Genomic DNA, 17002 nt, shown 5'->3' on the forward strand with positions numbered 1-17002 from the left:
CTGGGCAAGTCACTTAATCCTGTTTGCCTCAATTTCCTCATCTGTAAAATGAGCTGGAGGAAGAAAATGCAAACCACTCTGGTATCTTTGCCAAGAAAACTCCAAATGGGGTCATAAAGAGAGGTCACATTCATGACTCAACAACAACAACAACAATCCCCAGTACTTATCACAGTGCTTGACAAGTGGTAAGTGCTTAATCTTTTTCTGTTCAGTTCTTTGAGCCTCCTTTTTTTTTTTTAATCTAATATAGCTAATATCCCTTGTTGTCTTAAGCTTTACACAGGACCCTTACTTCATTCTTGGTTATTGCTCTCTTGATTCTATTCTTACAAGGCAAGGGTGCACTTTTGTATTCAATCCTGATTCAACCTGATTCAATTCAAACCTGATCTTGCTTTAAAAAAAAAAAGGATCTAAATTGGTTGAAGAGGTATTGAGCTCTTGAAACCCCTTTGACTGCCCATGAAATTGTTTTTCTTGGTATCTTCCGCAAAGATTCTTTCTTCTCTGGGCTTACATGATGTTCTCTCTTGATTCTCATCCTTGCTGTTTAATGAATGTGTCTTTTTTTAAGTGCCTGTTTTATAATTTAAAAGTACGTCCAGAAAAGCAGTAACAGACAGAGAGAACAGGGAATGACAGAAGGCCTGGAGTGCCTAGGGAAAATGAATAGGTTTAGGAATGAGGCAGAGGGAAAGATGGAAGAAATAGATTATAATCAGAGAGAAGAATTTCAGATCCCTGTTTCATGGAGGTCGTACAATCAATAATATTTCACATGTTTATAGCACTTTAAGGTTTGCATAGCTCTTTATAAGCGTGATCCCATTTTATCCTTGTAACAACCCTGTGAGGTAGCTATTGTGACTGACCCTATTTTACAGATGAGGAAACTGAGGCTAATAGAGGTTAAGTGACTTACCCAGGAGTACATAGTTAAGTAAGTATCTGAGGCTAGATTTGAACTCAAATCTTCCTGACTCCAAGTCCAAAATTCTATCCACTGGACCGCCTAGCTGACTCAATAGATGGTAGTAGTCAAATCAATAAGCACTGACAGTTATGGATTAAAGAGAAGATCATGGTATAATAACATTGATAATAATAATAGCTAGCATTTATGTAGCTCTTTAAAGTTTGCAAAGCACTTTACAGTTGCTATCATTTAAAAAATGAGATAATCCCTGTAAAGCACTTAGCACAATGCCTGGCACATAGTAGGCTTTTAATAAAAAAGTCTTTATTTGATGGTCACCTCAACCCTGTGAGGAAGGTTCTATTATTATTCTCATTTTGCAGATGAGGAAACCGAAGTTCAGAGAAATTAAGTGACTTGCCCAGGATCTTACAACTAGTGAGTATTTGAAGCAGGATTCAAACTCAGGTTTTTCTGACCTCAGGTCTAGCATTAGATCCAACGCACCACCTTGTTGTTCTTCCCTAGGGGTGGAGGAGGCAGAGACAAAAGCTGAGGAAGTGAACAAATTGAGGACCTGGTGTGTTTGGAAGGAACATCAATGTGTGTATTGAAGTCCATAAGTGTGAGGGGAAGGATTGGGAAGGGAAGGAAAAGTTCTACTAAGTTATTAATTTTTACTAAATCCTTTGGGAAAGGTGGGAAAATGTCCTCAAAGACAGCAGATGACACATGATGTGATGACATACATGGATGGGGTGAACCTCTGAGGAGGAGAGGTTGAGAGTAATGGTGGCAGACAGACAGGCTGGAAACTAAACTCAGTAGCAAGACTATGTTTACTCTTTCAGAGAGAGGAATGAGACTCTAGCCTGCTTCATCCAGATGAGTTAGGTTAGGCCAGCTTGGTGATGTTTAATGATTGGGTGATTATGGAAGAGTCATTGCCATGAGGCAGCTAGGTGGCACAATGGATAGAGCACTGGGCCGGGAGACAGGAAGACTGAATTCAAACCTGGCCTCAGACACTTAATAGCTGTGTGACCCTGGACAAATCACTTAACCCTATTTGCCTCAGTTTCTTCATCTGTAAAATGAGCTGGAGAAGGAAATGGCAAACTGCTCCAGTATCTTTGCCGAGAAAATCAAGTGGGGTCGTGAAGAGTTAAACACCCTTGAAATGACTAAACAACAACAACATTCCAAGTTCCCAAAGGCACAAGGATATCTCTTGATCCTGAAGGAGCTCGCATTCCTCAGTCCAGTGACTGAGGATTTATCTTTTTCTGGAATGTTGCTGAGTGGGGAAGAAAATGCTAAGATCTAGGTATTCTAAACTTCTTATCTAGTTTTAACATCATTGATTAACAGTAAACTGGAAAACTGCTTTTTGGAAAAGAATTTCCCAATGTCCAAGGTTTTAGAATTTTTCTTCAACTAGCTAACCAGCAAGGTAACTTTGGTAGAGGTGAAGATGAACAAACAACTTCAGATTTTATCAATATTCAGGCCTCTCATCAACCTGGTCCCTGCCAGAGGAACACAATTTCCTGGAAAAGTTAATTTGGGTTTCCTCAGTGTCTGTATACCACTTGCTCATTTGAGAGGCAACATAGCATAGTGGTTAGAGAGCTAGCTTTAGTGGCAGGGATATCTGAGTTCAAATCCTGTCTGTGTAGATTAGTCATGTGACTCTGAGCAAGTTATTTAATCTCTGAGGATTCCGGACAACTTTCCAAGCCTCTAAGTTTTAGAGTAGGTACCTGTTCACATCGGTAGAGCTTCCTATGACAATGAAATCATAGGTCTGGTCTCCAAACAATTAGGCATTTGACAAGATTATGGGGCATTTGATAAGATTATGGGATCTTTGTTAGAAGGGTCCACAGACTCCCCTGTTTCTGGGGGCTGGGACTGTGTCCAGATGACTAGATGAGGTGGTCTTGAGAAGATGGACTATTACCAGGAGCAGCTGCTCCATTCAGGTCTATAAGAGCAAGGAGTGAAACAGCTTGCTTTTTAAACACTCTTTTTGCATACTTTGTCTCCCTTGGACTTCTAAACAGAAGTGGGGAGGGTGCGGGAGAGGAGAGGAACATAAAATGACTGCTTGTTGAAACACATGGGGAGAGACCTCTACTTGCTCAAGTAATCATGAGAGGAGTTCCTAGAGTTTCTAGACCTGGTTGCTTAATTCTGCCTTTCTTTTTCTTTATCTGAACGTGAGTCAGAGGTTTGTGGTCCTGAAAACAGATGTTTCTAGCCTTGGGAGCTTATCTCATGGGCAATTATGAGTTCAAAAGTAAAGTATCAGTTTCCCTACTCCCAGAGAGAGATTTACTTAGCACATTTATTGAAGGCTAAGTGGGTTGCCAATGGAAGGATTATGAAGCTGAAAGACTGAAGCAATTCCATGAAATGCGAGGAGATCTGGGCCTTGCCAACTCTCCATGCTATTGCTGTGAGTTGTTCAGATGGTGCAGGTCCCAGGTGACTTGTTCAGTAGGCTCATAAAGGATGTCTACCTTCCAGGAGAGTATAATTAATGCAATGAGCTATTTATGTTTCCTATATTTATTCACGAGTATTTGTGAGTCCTTTGTATCTTGAGTGTTTCCTTTGGTAGATGAAATAAAGGCTATCCCATACTAAATATTCAATAATTCAACAAGTCAATTGAACAATTGTACATTGACTGCCTGTGTGGGAATGAGGGAGCTTGTTAACCCACTTTGGGAGAAAACTTACTATGGATATGGTACTTTACTATAGAGATTTTCCCCAGAGAAATCCAGGTAAGTCAAGAGAGAAACTGATTCCTCAGAGGTGAGGGCCCAAGGGTTGAACACAGTCCACGTAAACCCTAGAGTTCTTGTGGGCCCTTGGACCATAGTCAATGTTATGATGATAATAACAATACCAATAATAATTCGTATACAAACAGTCTTTGGGTGAGTTGGATGCTTGACCTTTTGCTAGAGCAAATTGGAAGCCAATCTACTGATGATTTAGTTTTAATTGAACGACATGCTTTGTGGTGGTAAAAACCTCTTTAATGGAGTAGCCAACTCCATTATGTGGAGAGCCTTAGAAATGTTTTCAATATGTCAGAGGTGCAGTATAAAGATGATGGTCTTGATAACTTTTATATAATACTTACTATGTGCCAGGCACTATGCTAAGCACTTTATAATTTTTGTCTCGTTCAAACCTCACAACAACTCTGGGAGGTATCTGCTATTATTATCCCCATTTGAGAGATGAGGAAACTGAGGCAAACAGAGATTAAGTGACTTGCCCAGGGTCATATAGCTAGTCTGAGGCTGAATTTGAACTTGGGTCTTCCTGACTCCGGGTCCTATCTGCATCACCTACCTGTGCAATCTTTGGAGATGAGAGCGTAGAGTTGGAGAGTCCCTCTCTTGACACAGAACTGACCATTTTATCTCATTTTATCAGTCTTGAAAGACTGAGTATTATTGGCCTTTGGCCTATGACTTGCCAGGGGGTTACTCAGCATGGGCCCTTATACTTTGGACCCTGCATTTTCTACACACCACTAAGCTCATTTTTCACCCAGGGAACATAGGCGGGAATAGGTCCACCTAGTGGACCTTTGGATTATTGAACTTGGAGCCTCAAGACAGCTTTAGAGATTATTTTACACTAAGCTTGGGCAAATCAGTTCACTTGGGGGTACTCTTCTGACCAAATTTCCTCTTTCTGTCCACTTGGTGGTTCTCTTTTGCCCACCCGACATGGCACCCAATGTTCTTCTGTTTTCTTTTCCTTTCTCCTGTCAAGATATGCTCAGAGAAAATGTTCTGCATGGTATAGAATGGGGGTTTAATTTTTTTGTGTGTCTCATAGATCCCTTTGGCAATCTGGTAAGTCCTATGGACCCCTTCTCTGAATAATGTTTTTAAATACACAACATAAAATATATAGTATTACAAAGGAACCAATTACAATGAAACCTATTTAAAAAAATTTTTTAAAAAGACAAAACAAAACCAAGTTTACTGCCCCTCTGAAAAGGAGGTTGGTGTTGCTCTCTACGGTAACAGGAAAGGACTTTTTTTTTATGGGATAAATATTTTATAGCTATTATTTCTACTAAGCCATCTTAAAAAATGACTTTGGCCCAATTATGAATACAGATGGAATATTGAAAGGAAGTACACCAATGAAGGCTCACTTTTAGGTGTGTGAACCCGTGGAGTGTATTTAAGCCCTGGGTAGTAATCACCCCCTAGGGACCCAACACACAACCTGAAAGTCCAAGTTCTTGGTAGAGGAAGAGGGAGAGAAGGCATTTAGAAGCCATGAAGATTTCATTGAAAATACTCTTTGGTATAATCAAACAGCATGGCCAGCCCATAAGAGTTGTGTTCTCTGAAGTAGAGTTTGAATGCTTGGCAGTTTAGCTTGAGAAAGGACCTCAATGTCTGGTATCTTACCCTGCCAGGTGATCTTCAGAATCTTCCTAAGACAATTCAAATGGAAGCCATTCAGTTTCCTGGCATGGAGCTGGTATACTGTCCAGGTTTCATGGACATATAACAATGAGGTCAGCAAAATGACTCTGAAGACCAGGAAAGGACTTTTTGTTCCCAGATGATTGTGTACTCAATGAAGCTGTTGATGCCAAGATGCAACAGAGTATAGATCGATTCTCTGGCCCTTGTGCTGATTTTGGCTTGATAATTAACACCAAGAAAACCAGTCATCACCGCACCATCCATACATAGAACAATTGGTTACAGCAAATGGAAAAGTTTACATTTTTTTTTTACTTTTTCTCAATTACATGTAAAGATAATTTTTAACATTATTTAAAAATTTTTGAGTTCCAAATTTTCTCCCTCCCTTCTTCATCTCCCCCCTCACTGAGATGATAAGCAATTTGATATGTTATGCATGTGTAATCATGCAAAACATATTTTCATATTAGTTGTATTGTGAAAAAAGACACAGACCAAAAGAAAAAAATCATGAAAAAAATAAAGTAAAAAATAGTATGCTTTGATTTGCATTCAGATTCCATCAGTTCTTTCTCTAGAGGTGGACAGCATTTTTCATCATGAGTCCTTTGGAATTGTCTTGGATCATCGTGTTGCTGAGAATAGCTAAGTCCTTCACAGTTGATAATTGTACGATATTGCTGTTACTGTGTACAATGTTCTTCTGGTTCTGCTCACTTCACTCTGCATCAGTTCATGTAAGTCTTTTCAGGGTTTTTCTGAAACCCATCTGCTCATTATTTCTTATGGAACAATAGTATTCTATGACAATTATATACCGCAACGTGTTTGGCCATTCCCCCATTGATGGGCATCCCCTCAGTGTCCAATTCTTTGCCACCACAAAAAAGCTGCTATAAATATTTTTGTACAAATAAATTCCTTTCCCCCTTTTTCCCCTTTTGGGATACAGACCTAGTAGTGGTATTGCTGAATTGAAGGGTATGCACAGTTATATAGTGCTTTGGGCATAGTTCCAAATTGTTCTCCAAAACGGTTGGATCAGTTCACAACTCCACTAACAGTTCATTAGTATCCCAGTTTTCCCACATCCCCTCCAACATTTATCATTTTCTATTTATGTCATATCTGATAGATGTGAGATGGTACCTCAGAGGTGTTTTAATATGTACTTCTCTAATCAATAGGGATTTAGAACATTTTTTTCATATCACTATAGATAGCTTTGATTTCTTTCCTGTTCATATCCTTTGACCATTTATTAATGGGGAAATGACTTGTATTCTTATAAATTTAGCTCAGTTCTGTATATATTTGAGAAATGAGGCCTTTATCAGAGTTATTTACTATAAAAATTGTTTCCCAGCTTTCTTCTTTCTAATCCTCATTACATTGGTTTTGTTTGTGAAAACTCTTTTTAATTTAATATAATCAAAATTATCCATTTTACATCTTGTAATACTTTATCTTTTGTTCGGTCATAAATTCTTCCCTTCTCCACAGATCTGAGAGGTAAATTATTTCTTACTCTCAAATGAAGACATTTTGAATGCTGTAGATAAATTCACTTACCTTGGAAGCATACTTTCCAGGGAGGTAGACATAGATGATGAGGTTAACCCATACATTGAAAAAGTTAGCTAAGTGTTTGGGAGGCTCTGAAGGAAAGTGTGGGAGAGAAGAGGTATTAGACTGCTTACCAGACTGAAGTTCTACAAAGCCATTGTGCTCACCTCATTGTTGTCACATGCCTGTGAAACCTGGACAGTCTACCAGCATCATGCCAAGAAATTGAATTGCTTCCATTTTAAATGTCTTAGGAAGATTCTGAATATAACCTGGCAACATTAGGTACTAGGCAGTGAAGTCCTCTTTTGAGCTGAACTGCCAAGCATGCAACCTCTCTACTCCAGAGAGCACAACTCTAATGAGCCAGCCAGTTGTTTAAATGCCAAATATACGTTTGCCTAAAAGACTATTATATGGAGGACTTGAACAAGGCAAATGATCATGTGGAAGTCAGAAGAAGCAATACAAGAACACTCTAAAGGTCTCTCTGAAGAACTTTGGAAGAGATGGTAAGACGTGGGAGACCTTGCACAGGACTGCCCAGTATAGTGTGCTTGCATCAAAGAAGGCACTGTACTCTATGAGCAAAGCAGAATTACAGTGACGCAAAAGAAACGTGAGATGGGCAAATTTGGAGACAACTCCATTCCAAATGTTAATATAGACTATTTGTCCCTGACCTATGGTAGAGCCTTCAGAGCTCATATTGGTTTGATCAACCACAGATGGATACACTGTACATTGATCCCAACATGATGATGTCATTTTGGTCTTCTTTGAGCATGAAGGACAACAACCAACCAACAGGGAAAGTAGGAGGGGGATAGAATTTACGGGGAAAAAGAATGAGTTTGGTTTTGGACATATTGAACTTAAGATGTACACTGGACATTCAGTTCAAGATGTTTGAAAGGCAGTTGGAGATGTGAGATTGGAGGTGAGCAGAGGGGCTAAGGCAGAATAGATCACCAAATGAAGTAGTACACAGGGAGAAAGGGGCCCTGAACTCTGTGGGACACCTATGGTTAGAGGGTGTGACCTGGATAAGGATGTAGCAAAGGAGACAGAGAAGAAGCAGTCAGACAGGTAGGAGGAGAACCAGGAGACAATAGTGTCCTGAAAACCTAGAGTGAAGAGGGGTTCAAGGAAAAGAGAGTGACCAGCAATGTCAAAGGCTGCAGAGAGGTTAAGAAGAATGAGGACTGAGAAAAGGTAATTGGATTTAGCAACTAAGATCATCGGTAACTTTGGAGAGAGCAGTTTTGGTGGAATGATGAGGCTGAAACTGGTTCTAAGGAATTAAGAAGAGGGTGAGAGGAGAGAAAGCATAAGCACCAATTGCAGAAGGTCTTCTTGAGGGTTTAGCCACAAAGGGCAGATGAGCTATAGGATGATAGTTAGCAGGGATGAAAGGATCAAGTGAGGAAGGGGGAGACGATGGCATGTTTGTAGATAGTAGGAAAGGAGCCAGTAGACAGGAGAGATTGAAGATAAATAATAGAGTGGGGATGACAGAGCATATAATCTATTGGAGGAGACAGGATGGAATGGGATTGCTTGAAGAAGTAAAACTATTTCATCATGTGAGATAGGGTGAAGGAGGAGATAGTGGCAGAATGCATGTGAGTGACATAATAATAGCTACCATTAAAAATTTTTTAATTTTTAATTTTTTATTAATTTTTTATTTTTTAAATTAAATTTTATTTTTTTCAATTTAACAGAAATCTATTTTCTCTCCCTCCTACTCCATCCCTCATTGCAAAAAAAAAAAAAGTAGACAAATTAAGCCCTTGTAGCAAATATACAGAATCAAGCAAAATACATTTTCTCATTGACTGTGTTCCAAAAAATATACATCTCACTGTTTTCTGTGTCCACCAGGGTGGATCAGGAATGGGAGCCTCTTTCATGAGTCCTCTGGAATTATTGGTCATTGTGATATGGTTTAGAGGTTCAGGGGTCCTGGGACCCCAAAATCATAACACATGGGTCCTGCCTGAAAGAATTCGACCCATGCCTTCTTTCAGCCAAAGACAAGGTTTATTAGAATATCTGCCATATTAGGCAGACTCTTAAGGAGTCTGAGCATCTGTGGGCATTGGCTAGATTGTGAAAATCTGAGCGGTGGCTAGATTATAAGAACCCCAGCAGTGGCTAGATTATAAGAATCTGAGCAGTGGCTAGATTTTAGGAATCTGAACCGTGGCTAGATTATAAGAATCCCAGTGAATAGTTACCATTTTAATGTTCCAGGTACTGTGTTAAGTGCTTTATAAATATTATCTCAATTGATCCTCTAAACAACCCTGGGAGGCAGGTGCTATTATTATATCCATTTTAGAGATGAAGAAATTGAGAGAGACAGAGGTTAAGTGACTTGCCCACAGTCACACAGCTTGTAAGTATCTGAGACTGGATTTGAACTCAGGTCTTCTTGATTCTAGGCCTGGAACCCTATCCACTGTACGCCTCAGGGTGGAAGAGAGAGCTCATGGTGAATGGCCTCATTTTTTTCTGTAAAACATGAGGTGAAGTTCTCAGCTGAAAGGTTGGGTGAGGTGGAACAATGGGAAGTTTGAGGAGGGATGAAAAGGTATGGAAGAGCCACTGTAGAGAGTGGGATAGTGAACTGATGAGGGATGTAGTAGGATTGCCCAGCAGCAGTGAGGGCCCAGTTGAAGCTGAGTAATATAAATTTGTAGTGTACCCAGTCAGAATGGTTGTGTGATTTTTTTCCACCTTCAACCCAGACAGAAGGCAGTAAGCAGATAGTGGGAGTGATCCAAGGCAGAGTGTAATTGGCAGTATGGTTAGGTGGTCAGGGATCCAAGAGAAGGCCACAGTATAGAGTTGAATTCATTCACCAAAAGGTCAGTATGGGGAAAAGAGAGAGTATCTAGTACAAGAGAAACAGCTTGGGAGAGAAATGAGGGGTCGAGGGATAGATTGAGGAGATAGAGGTCGTGGTGTGGATGAGGAATAGGGTTTGGAAAAGGAAGACAGATGGAGAGGTAGAAAGCAGCAATAGATTGTGATCAGATATGGAATTTCAGAATTCTTGAACATAGAAATGGCATATTTGTGTATATGATTTGATACAGACTGATTTGTCTGCATCCCAAAATATTGGTATGTTATCTCATTTTTGTCATTTTTCTTTAATGAAATTTTCTATTATTTATATGATTTGTTCTTTGACAAACCAATTCTTTAGGATTAAGTTATTTAGTCTCTTTAATTTTTAATCCTTTCTTCAAGTGCCTTTTATTAAATAAAATTTTATTTCAGAGTGGTTAACAAAGGATGTATTTAATATATGTACTTTTCATCATTTGGTTGTGAGGTTTTATTCCTCTCAGTACTTTCTCAGGCCATTACCCCTGTTCTGACTTCACTTTCTTCCCTCTCCAATCTCAACCCGATAATTAGTAATTTCAATTCTACACTGTCCTTTATTTTTGAATCTCTTGTCCTCTTTTCCTATGCCACTCTTCTTTTGCAAAATTCCAGGCTTAGATTACTCCCAATATCCTCCTTTTTCTCTCTTACTCACAAGCTATTGAACAAAGGTGAGATTCTCACAACTATGCTAACTGGGTATATTACAGATTCATGTTATCCAACCTAAACTGGGTCCTCATTCCATCAAGGCAATCCCTTTATACTTCCCTAATTGATTTCCTTTTTCAAGTCCCACTTGAAACTTTCTCTTCACTCCTCAAGTCTCCCACACTCTTCCCCAACCTCTTTCTCAGCAAAGGAACTTACCTTTTGCTTTCATGAAAAAAATCAGGCTATTTGATGTCACTTTCTCTCTTTTCTCTTTTTCTTCATCTCAAAACCCTTTGACCTAATCATCCACTTTCTCCTCCTTTCCAGCAGTCCTGGACAAAAGTATGGCCTTTTCCCTTGCCAACCACCTCCTCCTTCATCCCGATGTGCTCTTGGTTATATCCTTTCTCATCTTTGTCATCATATTTCATCCTCAATCATTTCTCTGTCTCTAGAATATTCAATCTCTCTGTCGAGAGATTTATATTTCTTTATATTTCTACCACATATAATTTTATATATACTTGTTGTCTACCCCATTAGAATATAAACTCATTGGGAATAGGGATTGTTTCTTTTCTTTTCTTTCTTTTTTTTTTTTTTTGTTCACATATGCCCAGCACTTACTACACTGCCTGGAATATACTATGCCTTTCATAAATACTGAGTAATTGGTACTCTTAGGACCTTCATGTACTATGTCTTACATGTAATTTAGACATTTTGGCATTGAAGTACCCTGTCAAGTGAGACTTTGGATTATGTATGTCTATTACAGCTATTGTTAATTCACATTTGTTTTCAACAGAACTGGGATGCTGAGATAATCACCCTTGTTACTTTAATGTGTCAATGTTGATTTTGATGCTTGTGCTGTATGATTAAAGATTTAAATTGTAACCCACCTGACTGTGGGACAATAACCAAGGATGCTGGGATAATCACTTGTTGTTTTAACGTGTCAATGTTGATTTTGGTGTTACTGCTGTATGATTAAAGATTTAAATTATAACCCACCTGACTTTTGCATGGGATTGTAAAGTTTCTAGTCTTGGAGGGAAATGTAACCCTGGTTTCCTGGGCACTTGGCTGAATGGTGCAACCATGGGGACAAGAGACTCAAGGAGATGCTATGCCAGAATTTTAAATGCATAGCATAAAATATATAGTATTACAAAGGAACCAATTATAATAAAACCCATTTATAAAAATATATTAAAAACAAAACAAAACAAAACCTGGTTTACTGTCCCTCTGAAAAGGAGATTGGTGTTGCCCTCTATAGTAACAGGAAAGGACTTTTTGATCCCAGATCTACAGACCTAGTAGTGGTATTGCTGGGTGAAGGTATGCATAGTTTATTAGTCATTTGGAAATAGTTCCAAATTATTTTCCATAATGATTGGGCCAGTTCACAACTCTAACAACAGTACCTATTTTCCCACATCCTCTCTAACAGTTGTCATTTTCCTTTTCTGTCCTCATAGACAATCTGATAAATATGAGGTGGTACCTTAGAGTTGTTTTAATTTGCATTTCTCTAATAATTAGTGATTTAGAACATTTTTTCGTATTGTTATTGATAACTTTGATTTCTTCTTCTGAAAACTGCCTGTTTATTTCCTTTGACCATTTATCAATTGAGAGATGGCTCCTATTTTTATAAATTTGTCTCATTTTCCTATATATTTGAGAAATGAGACCTTTATCAGAGAAACTTGTAAATCCTCCCCTCCCCACATTTTCTGCTTTTCTCCTAATTTTGGCTAATAATTGAGTTTATTTGCACAAAAAACTTTTCATTTAATATAATCAAAATTACCCATTTTACCTCCTGTCATCTTTCTATCTCTTGTTTGGTTATGAACTCTTCCCTTATCCGTAGATCTGACAGGTAAAATTTTCCATGCTCCCCTAATTTGCCTATGATATCACCCTATGTTTAAATCTTGTACTCATTTTGAGCTTATCTTTCTATATGTTGTCATCTATGCCTAATTTCTGCCAGACTACTTTCCAGTTTTCCCAGCAGTTTTTGTCAAATGATGAATTTTTTTTTCCTTTTTATAAGGCAACTGGGGTTAAGTGACTTGTCCAGGGTCACACAGTTAATAAGTGTGAAGTGTCTGAGGTTGGATTTGAACTCAGATCCTCCTGATTCCAAGACTAGAACTCTATCCACTTCACCACCTAGCTGCCCCTAAATGGTGAATTCTTGCCCCATTATCTGGGAACTTTGGGTTTATCAAACACTAGGTTACTTTGCTCATTTACTTCTATATATTTTATACCTAATCTATTCAGTTGATTAACCACTCCATTTTTCATCCTGTACCAGATAGTTTTGATGATTGTTATTGTTAATGTTATTCATCCTTTGTTCTTGAAGAGGACCAATGACATCAGGAGGGTGATGACTTGACTTGCAAGTGAATGAGACTTAAGCGAGGCAGGGCTGTGCAATGTCATCAGTTTCACTCTCTCCTCCAGAGTCATCTGAGTCCAGTGGCAAGACATAGGTCAGAATGACTGGAGATGGCCTCTGATGCAGTGGGAGACCTTGGCCTTTTTAATCTAAGGTCTTTCCCAGGTCTCAGTTTGTCTGAGGCAACACCCATCCAGTGATTTAAGGCTAGGTAAGAATTAAGACAAAAGATGGCCTAGTTTGCCTACTCAAAAGAATCAATCTGGGAGGGGAAGACCCTCAGGGTTTCTGGCCAGAATAGAAACAGTTGCTATTTACACTCATTCTGAGCTATCAAAGCACAAACAATGGGCAAGCTAGTCTTGGGCCAGGACCTATTATTGGTCAATCAGTGAGAGCCAGAGTGATTTGGGTTTAAAGGCATAGTCAAGGAGCTCCATTTGAATCCTAATAGGCTTTATCAAAGCCTGGTTTTTCAGAGCTGTAATTCAAGAAATCATAGATGAAAACTACAGGAGACAAAAGAGTTAATTGTCCCAGTTTTTTGAAAAAAAAAAAAAGATTAAATAAATAGGAAAGAAAAAAACTCTAGCCCCCAAACTGCTCAAGATATCTTGTGAGGTTTAAGGGATCAAAATTTATATTCCTTTGGACAGAACACCCACATGTAAGAGTATGATTCCCCATGTGGATAGAGGCAGAGGAAGGAAGGAAGGAAGGAAGGAAGGAAGGAAGGAAAGAAGGAAATAGCAGCATCATCCAACTGAAGCTGGCCAGAAGAGTCCCCAGTGTGGCAGCTACTACTACTTACAGATTGTTGTTTATCCTCAGGAGGGTGATATCACCACTTTTTAACATAATTTGAGATCTGGTACTATTAGGCCATCTTCCTTCACTTTTTTTTTTTTCATTTATTCCCTTGATATTCTTGGCCTTTTGTTCCTCCAGATGAATTTTCTTATTATTTTTTCTAGCTTTAGAAAATAATTCTTTGGTAGTTTGATTGGTATGGGGTAAGTAAGTTAATTTAGGCAGCATTGTCATTTTTATTATATTGGCTTGCCCTATCCATAAGCAATTAATATTTCTCCAATTGTTAAAATCTGATTTTATTTCTGTGAAGAGTGTTTTGTAATTGTATGTGTATAGTTCTTGTGCATATCTTGGCGGGTAGACTCCCAACTCTTTTATACTGTCTGCAGTTATTTTTAATGGAATTTCTCTTATCTTTTCCTACTGGGCTTGTTTGGTAAAATATAGAAATGCTGATATCTATTTGGGATTGTTTTCTATTTGCTAACATTGTTTTGACTGGTTTTTAGTTGACTGTCTAGGGTTGCCTAAGTATATTATCACATCATTTACAAAAGTGATAGTTTTGTTTCCTTATTGCCTAAGATAATTTTTTCAATTTCTTTTTCTCATCTTACTGCTATAGCTAGCACTATGCACCTTGTTTTCAAAATGCATTATTCAATAAAGTTTCTTTTTAAAAAAACATTTTTATTATTCAATAAATTATTCAATACTGTTCTGTGTTTTCCTCTGAATTTCCTTCTGTTCTGTGAATGTAAAAATTTTCCTCTTCTTTTTTTCCACCTCCTTTTTTGGGATCATTATCACTAATCCCCTTCTTCTACTCTTCTAGTCTCCTCCAATTTAAAAAAAATGCCATCTATTACAAATAAGCCTAGTCAAAGAGAATAAATCAACAAAATGACTACATTAAAAAATGTAGGCTTTATTCTGCCTCTCTAGACCATCCCTCCCTTTTTGGAGGTAGTTAACATGTTCTCTGAAGACATGTTTGGTCATTGTACTGTTCAGAGTTCTTTAGTCTTTCAAAGTTGTTTTTCTTTATACTATCATAGTCATTTATAAATTGTTCTCTTAGTTCTTCTTACTTGACTCTTTATCAGTTCATATATGTCTTTCCAGGACCCATCCTTTTCAAAAAATTTTAAGGTATAAAAATATTCCTTTATATTCATATTATTTGTTTGGCTATTTCCCAGTTGACCTCACCCCCTTAATTTCTAGTTCTTTGCTACAACAAAAAGAGCTGCTACAAATATTTTGTACATGTGGGTCATTTCCATTTATGTTTAATATTTTGGGGGATATACCCAGCAGGAGTATTGCTGAGTTAAAGGCTATGCACAGTTTAGTGACTTTCAGGGCAGAGTGCTAAATTGTTTTACAGAATGGCTTGATTAATTCATTATTCCATCAAAAATAAATTAGTGTGTCTATTTTTCCACACCACCCCCAACATTTATTATTTCCTTTTTAAATCATCTTTGCCAATGTGATAAGTGAGAGGTAGAATCCCAGAGTTCTTTTAATTTGCATGTCTGTTATTGTTAGTGATTTGGATTATTATTAGTGATTTCATGGAATTGACAATTTGGACTTTTTTACCTTGATAACTGACTGTTCATTTTCTTTGATCGTTTATCTATTGAGAAATAGTCCTTGTTTTTATAAATTCAAATTAGTTCCCTATATACTCTAGATATATGACCTTCGTTAGAGAAACTTGTTGCAAATATTTTTTCTTTTGTTTTTCCTTCTAATTTCAACTACCTTATATTTATCTGTTTCAAATCTGGATAAAGTATCAGACCTAGAGTCATGAAGACTCACCTTCCTGTTCAAATCTGGCCTCAGATACTTACTAGCCATGTGACTCTTGGCAAATCATTTAATTTTTTGCCTCAGTTTCCTTACCTGTAAAATGAGCTGGAAAAGGAAATGGCAAACCACTTTAATTTCTTTGCCAAGGAAACCCCTGATGGGATCATGAAGAGTCAGACATGACTGAAATGACAGAACAACAACAACAACAATCAAAATTGTTCATTTTATATTCTGTTATCCTCTCTATTCTTTGTTTGGTCAAGAACTCTCATTCTATCCACAGCTGTAAAAGTTATGTCCTTTCCTATTCCTCTAAAATGTTTTTGAGGTGACTTTTTATATCTAAGATTAAAATTTTCTATTTTGGTGTTTAGTTGGAGTTCTTTGATTTATTGTTTTAAAATTTTTATTAGTTGCACAACAAATTCACTAATCTGTTCTTTTTCTATTTTGCTGATGAAAGTGTGTAGAGATGTAAATTTTCCCCTTCTAACTTCTTTGTCTGTATCCCAAAATTTTAGTATGCTGTCACATTGTTGTTATTTTCTTTGATTAACTTATCTATTGTTTCCATGATTTGTTCTTTGAAGCTTCAATTTTTTTAGAATTAAATTATTTAGCTTTCATTTTAATTTAACCTCTTTCTTCAAAGGCACTTTATGAATTATAATTTTTATTTTGCTGTATTCGGTAAGGAATATATTTAATATTTCTGATTTTGTGTATTTATTTGTTAGATTTTAATGCCCAAATGTTTGGTTAATTTTTAAAGGTGCCCTGCAATATTGAGAAATATGTATACTCCTTTCTATTATTATTCAGTAAATTCCAGATATCAATCATATCTTACTTTTCTGAAATTTTATTCCTGTCATTTAATTCTTCTTCGTATATCTTTTTTTGTTAGATTTGTCCAGGTCAGAAGGAGGCATGTTGACGTAGCTGGCTATTTTAGTTTAGCTTTCTATGGTTCACTGTAATGATTAATTTTCTATTTAAGTTCTTAGATACTATGCCATTTGGTGTATTTGTATGTTACATTTTGATATTATTTCATTTTTGATAGCACCTTTAATAATAATTCAGTGTTCTTATTTATCTCTTTTAACCATATTTATTTTAATGGTTGCCTTGCCTAATATCATGATTGCTACCTTTGCTTTTTTAAAATTCTCTAGCTCCTCACCTCAAATCTTTGTGAATGTTATGTTTTAAGTATATTTCTTGTAAGCCACATATTGTCGGATTCTGCTTTCTAACTTTCTAATCTGGTCTGCTAACCTCTTCCATTTTATAGTGATTTCATCCCATTCACATTCTTGATTATGATTATTAATTGTGAATTTCCTCCTACTATATCTCTTTTCCTCATGGAAAGAGGAAAGGAGGGAATTAAGAATAAGGGCAAAG

The 17002-nt window shown here is 37.3% G+C and overlaps 1 long non-coding RNA gene across 1 annotated transcript in view; it reads left to right on the top strand.

The window, feature by feature from the left end:
- The window catches only part of LOC114034764, a 53745-nt gene that overhangs the window by 17940 nt on the left and 18803 nt on the right, over positions 1-17002 (top strand). The gene's annotated exons all lie outside the window — the stretch shown is intronic.

Source organism: Vombatus ursinus, unplaced genomic scaffold, assembly GCF_900497805.2.
Source record: "Vombatus ursinus unplaced genomic scaffold, bare-nosed wombat genome assembly UNPS02009062.1, whole genome shotgun sequence".
NCBI classification, from domain to species: domain Eukaryota; kingdom Metazoa; phylum Chordata; class Mammalia; order Diprotodontia; family Vombatidae; genus Vombatus; species Vombatus ursinus.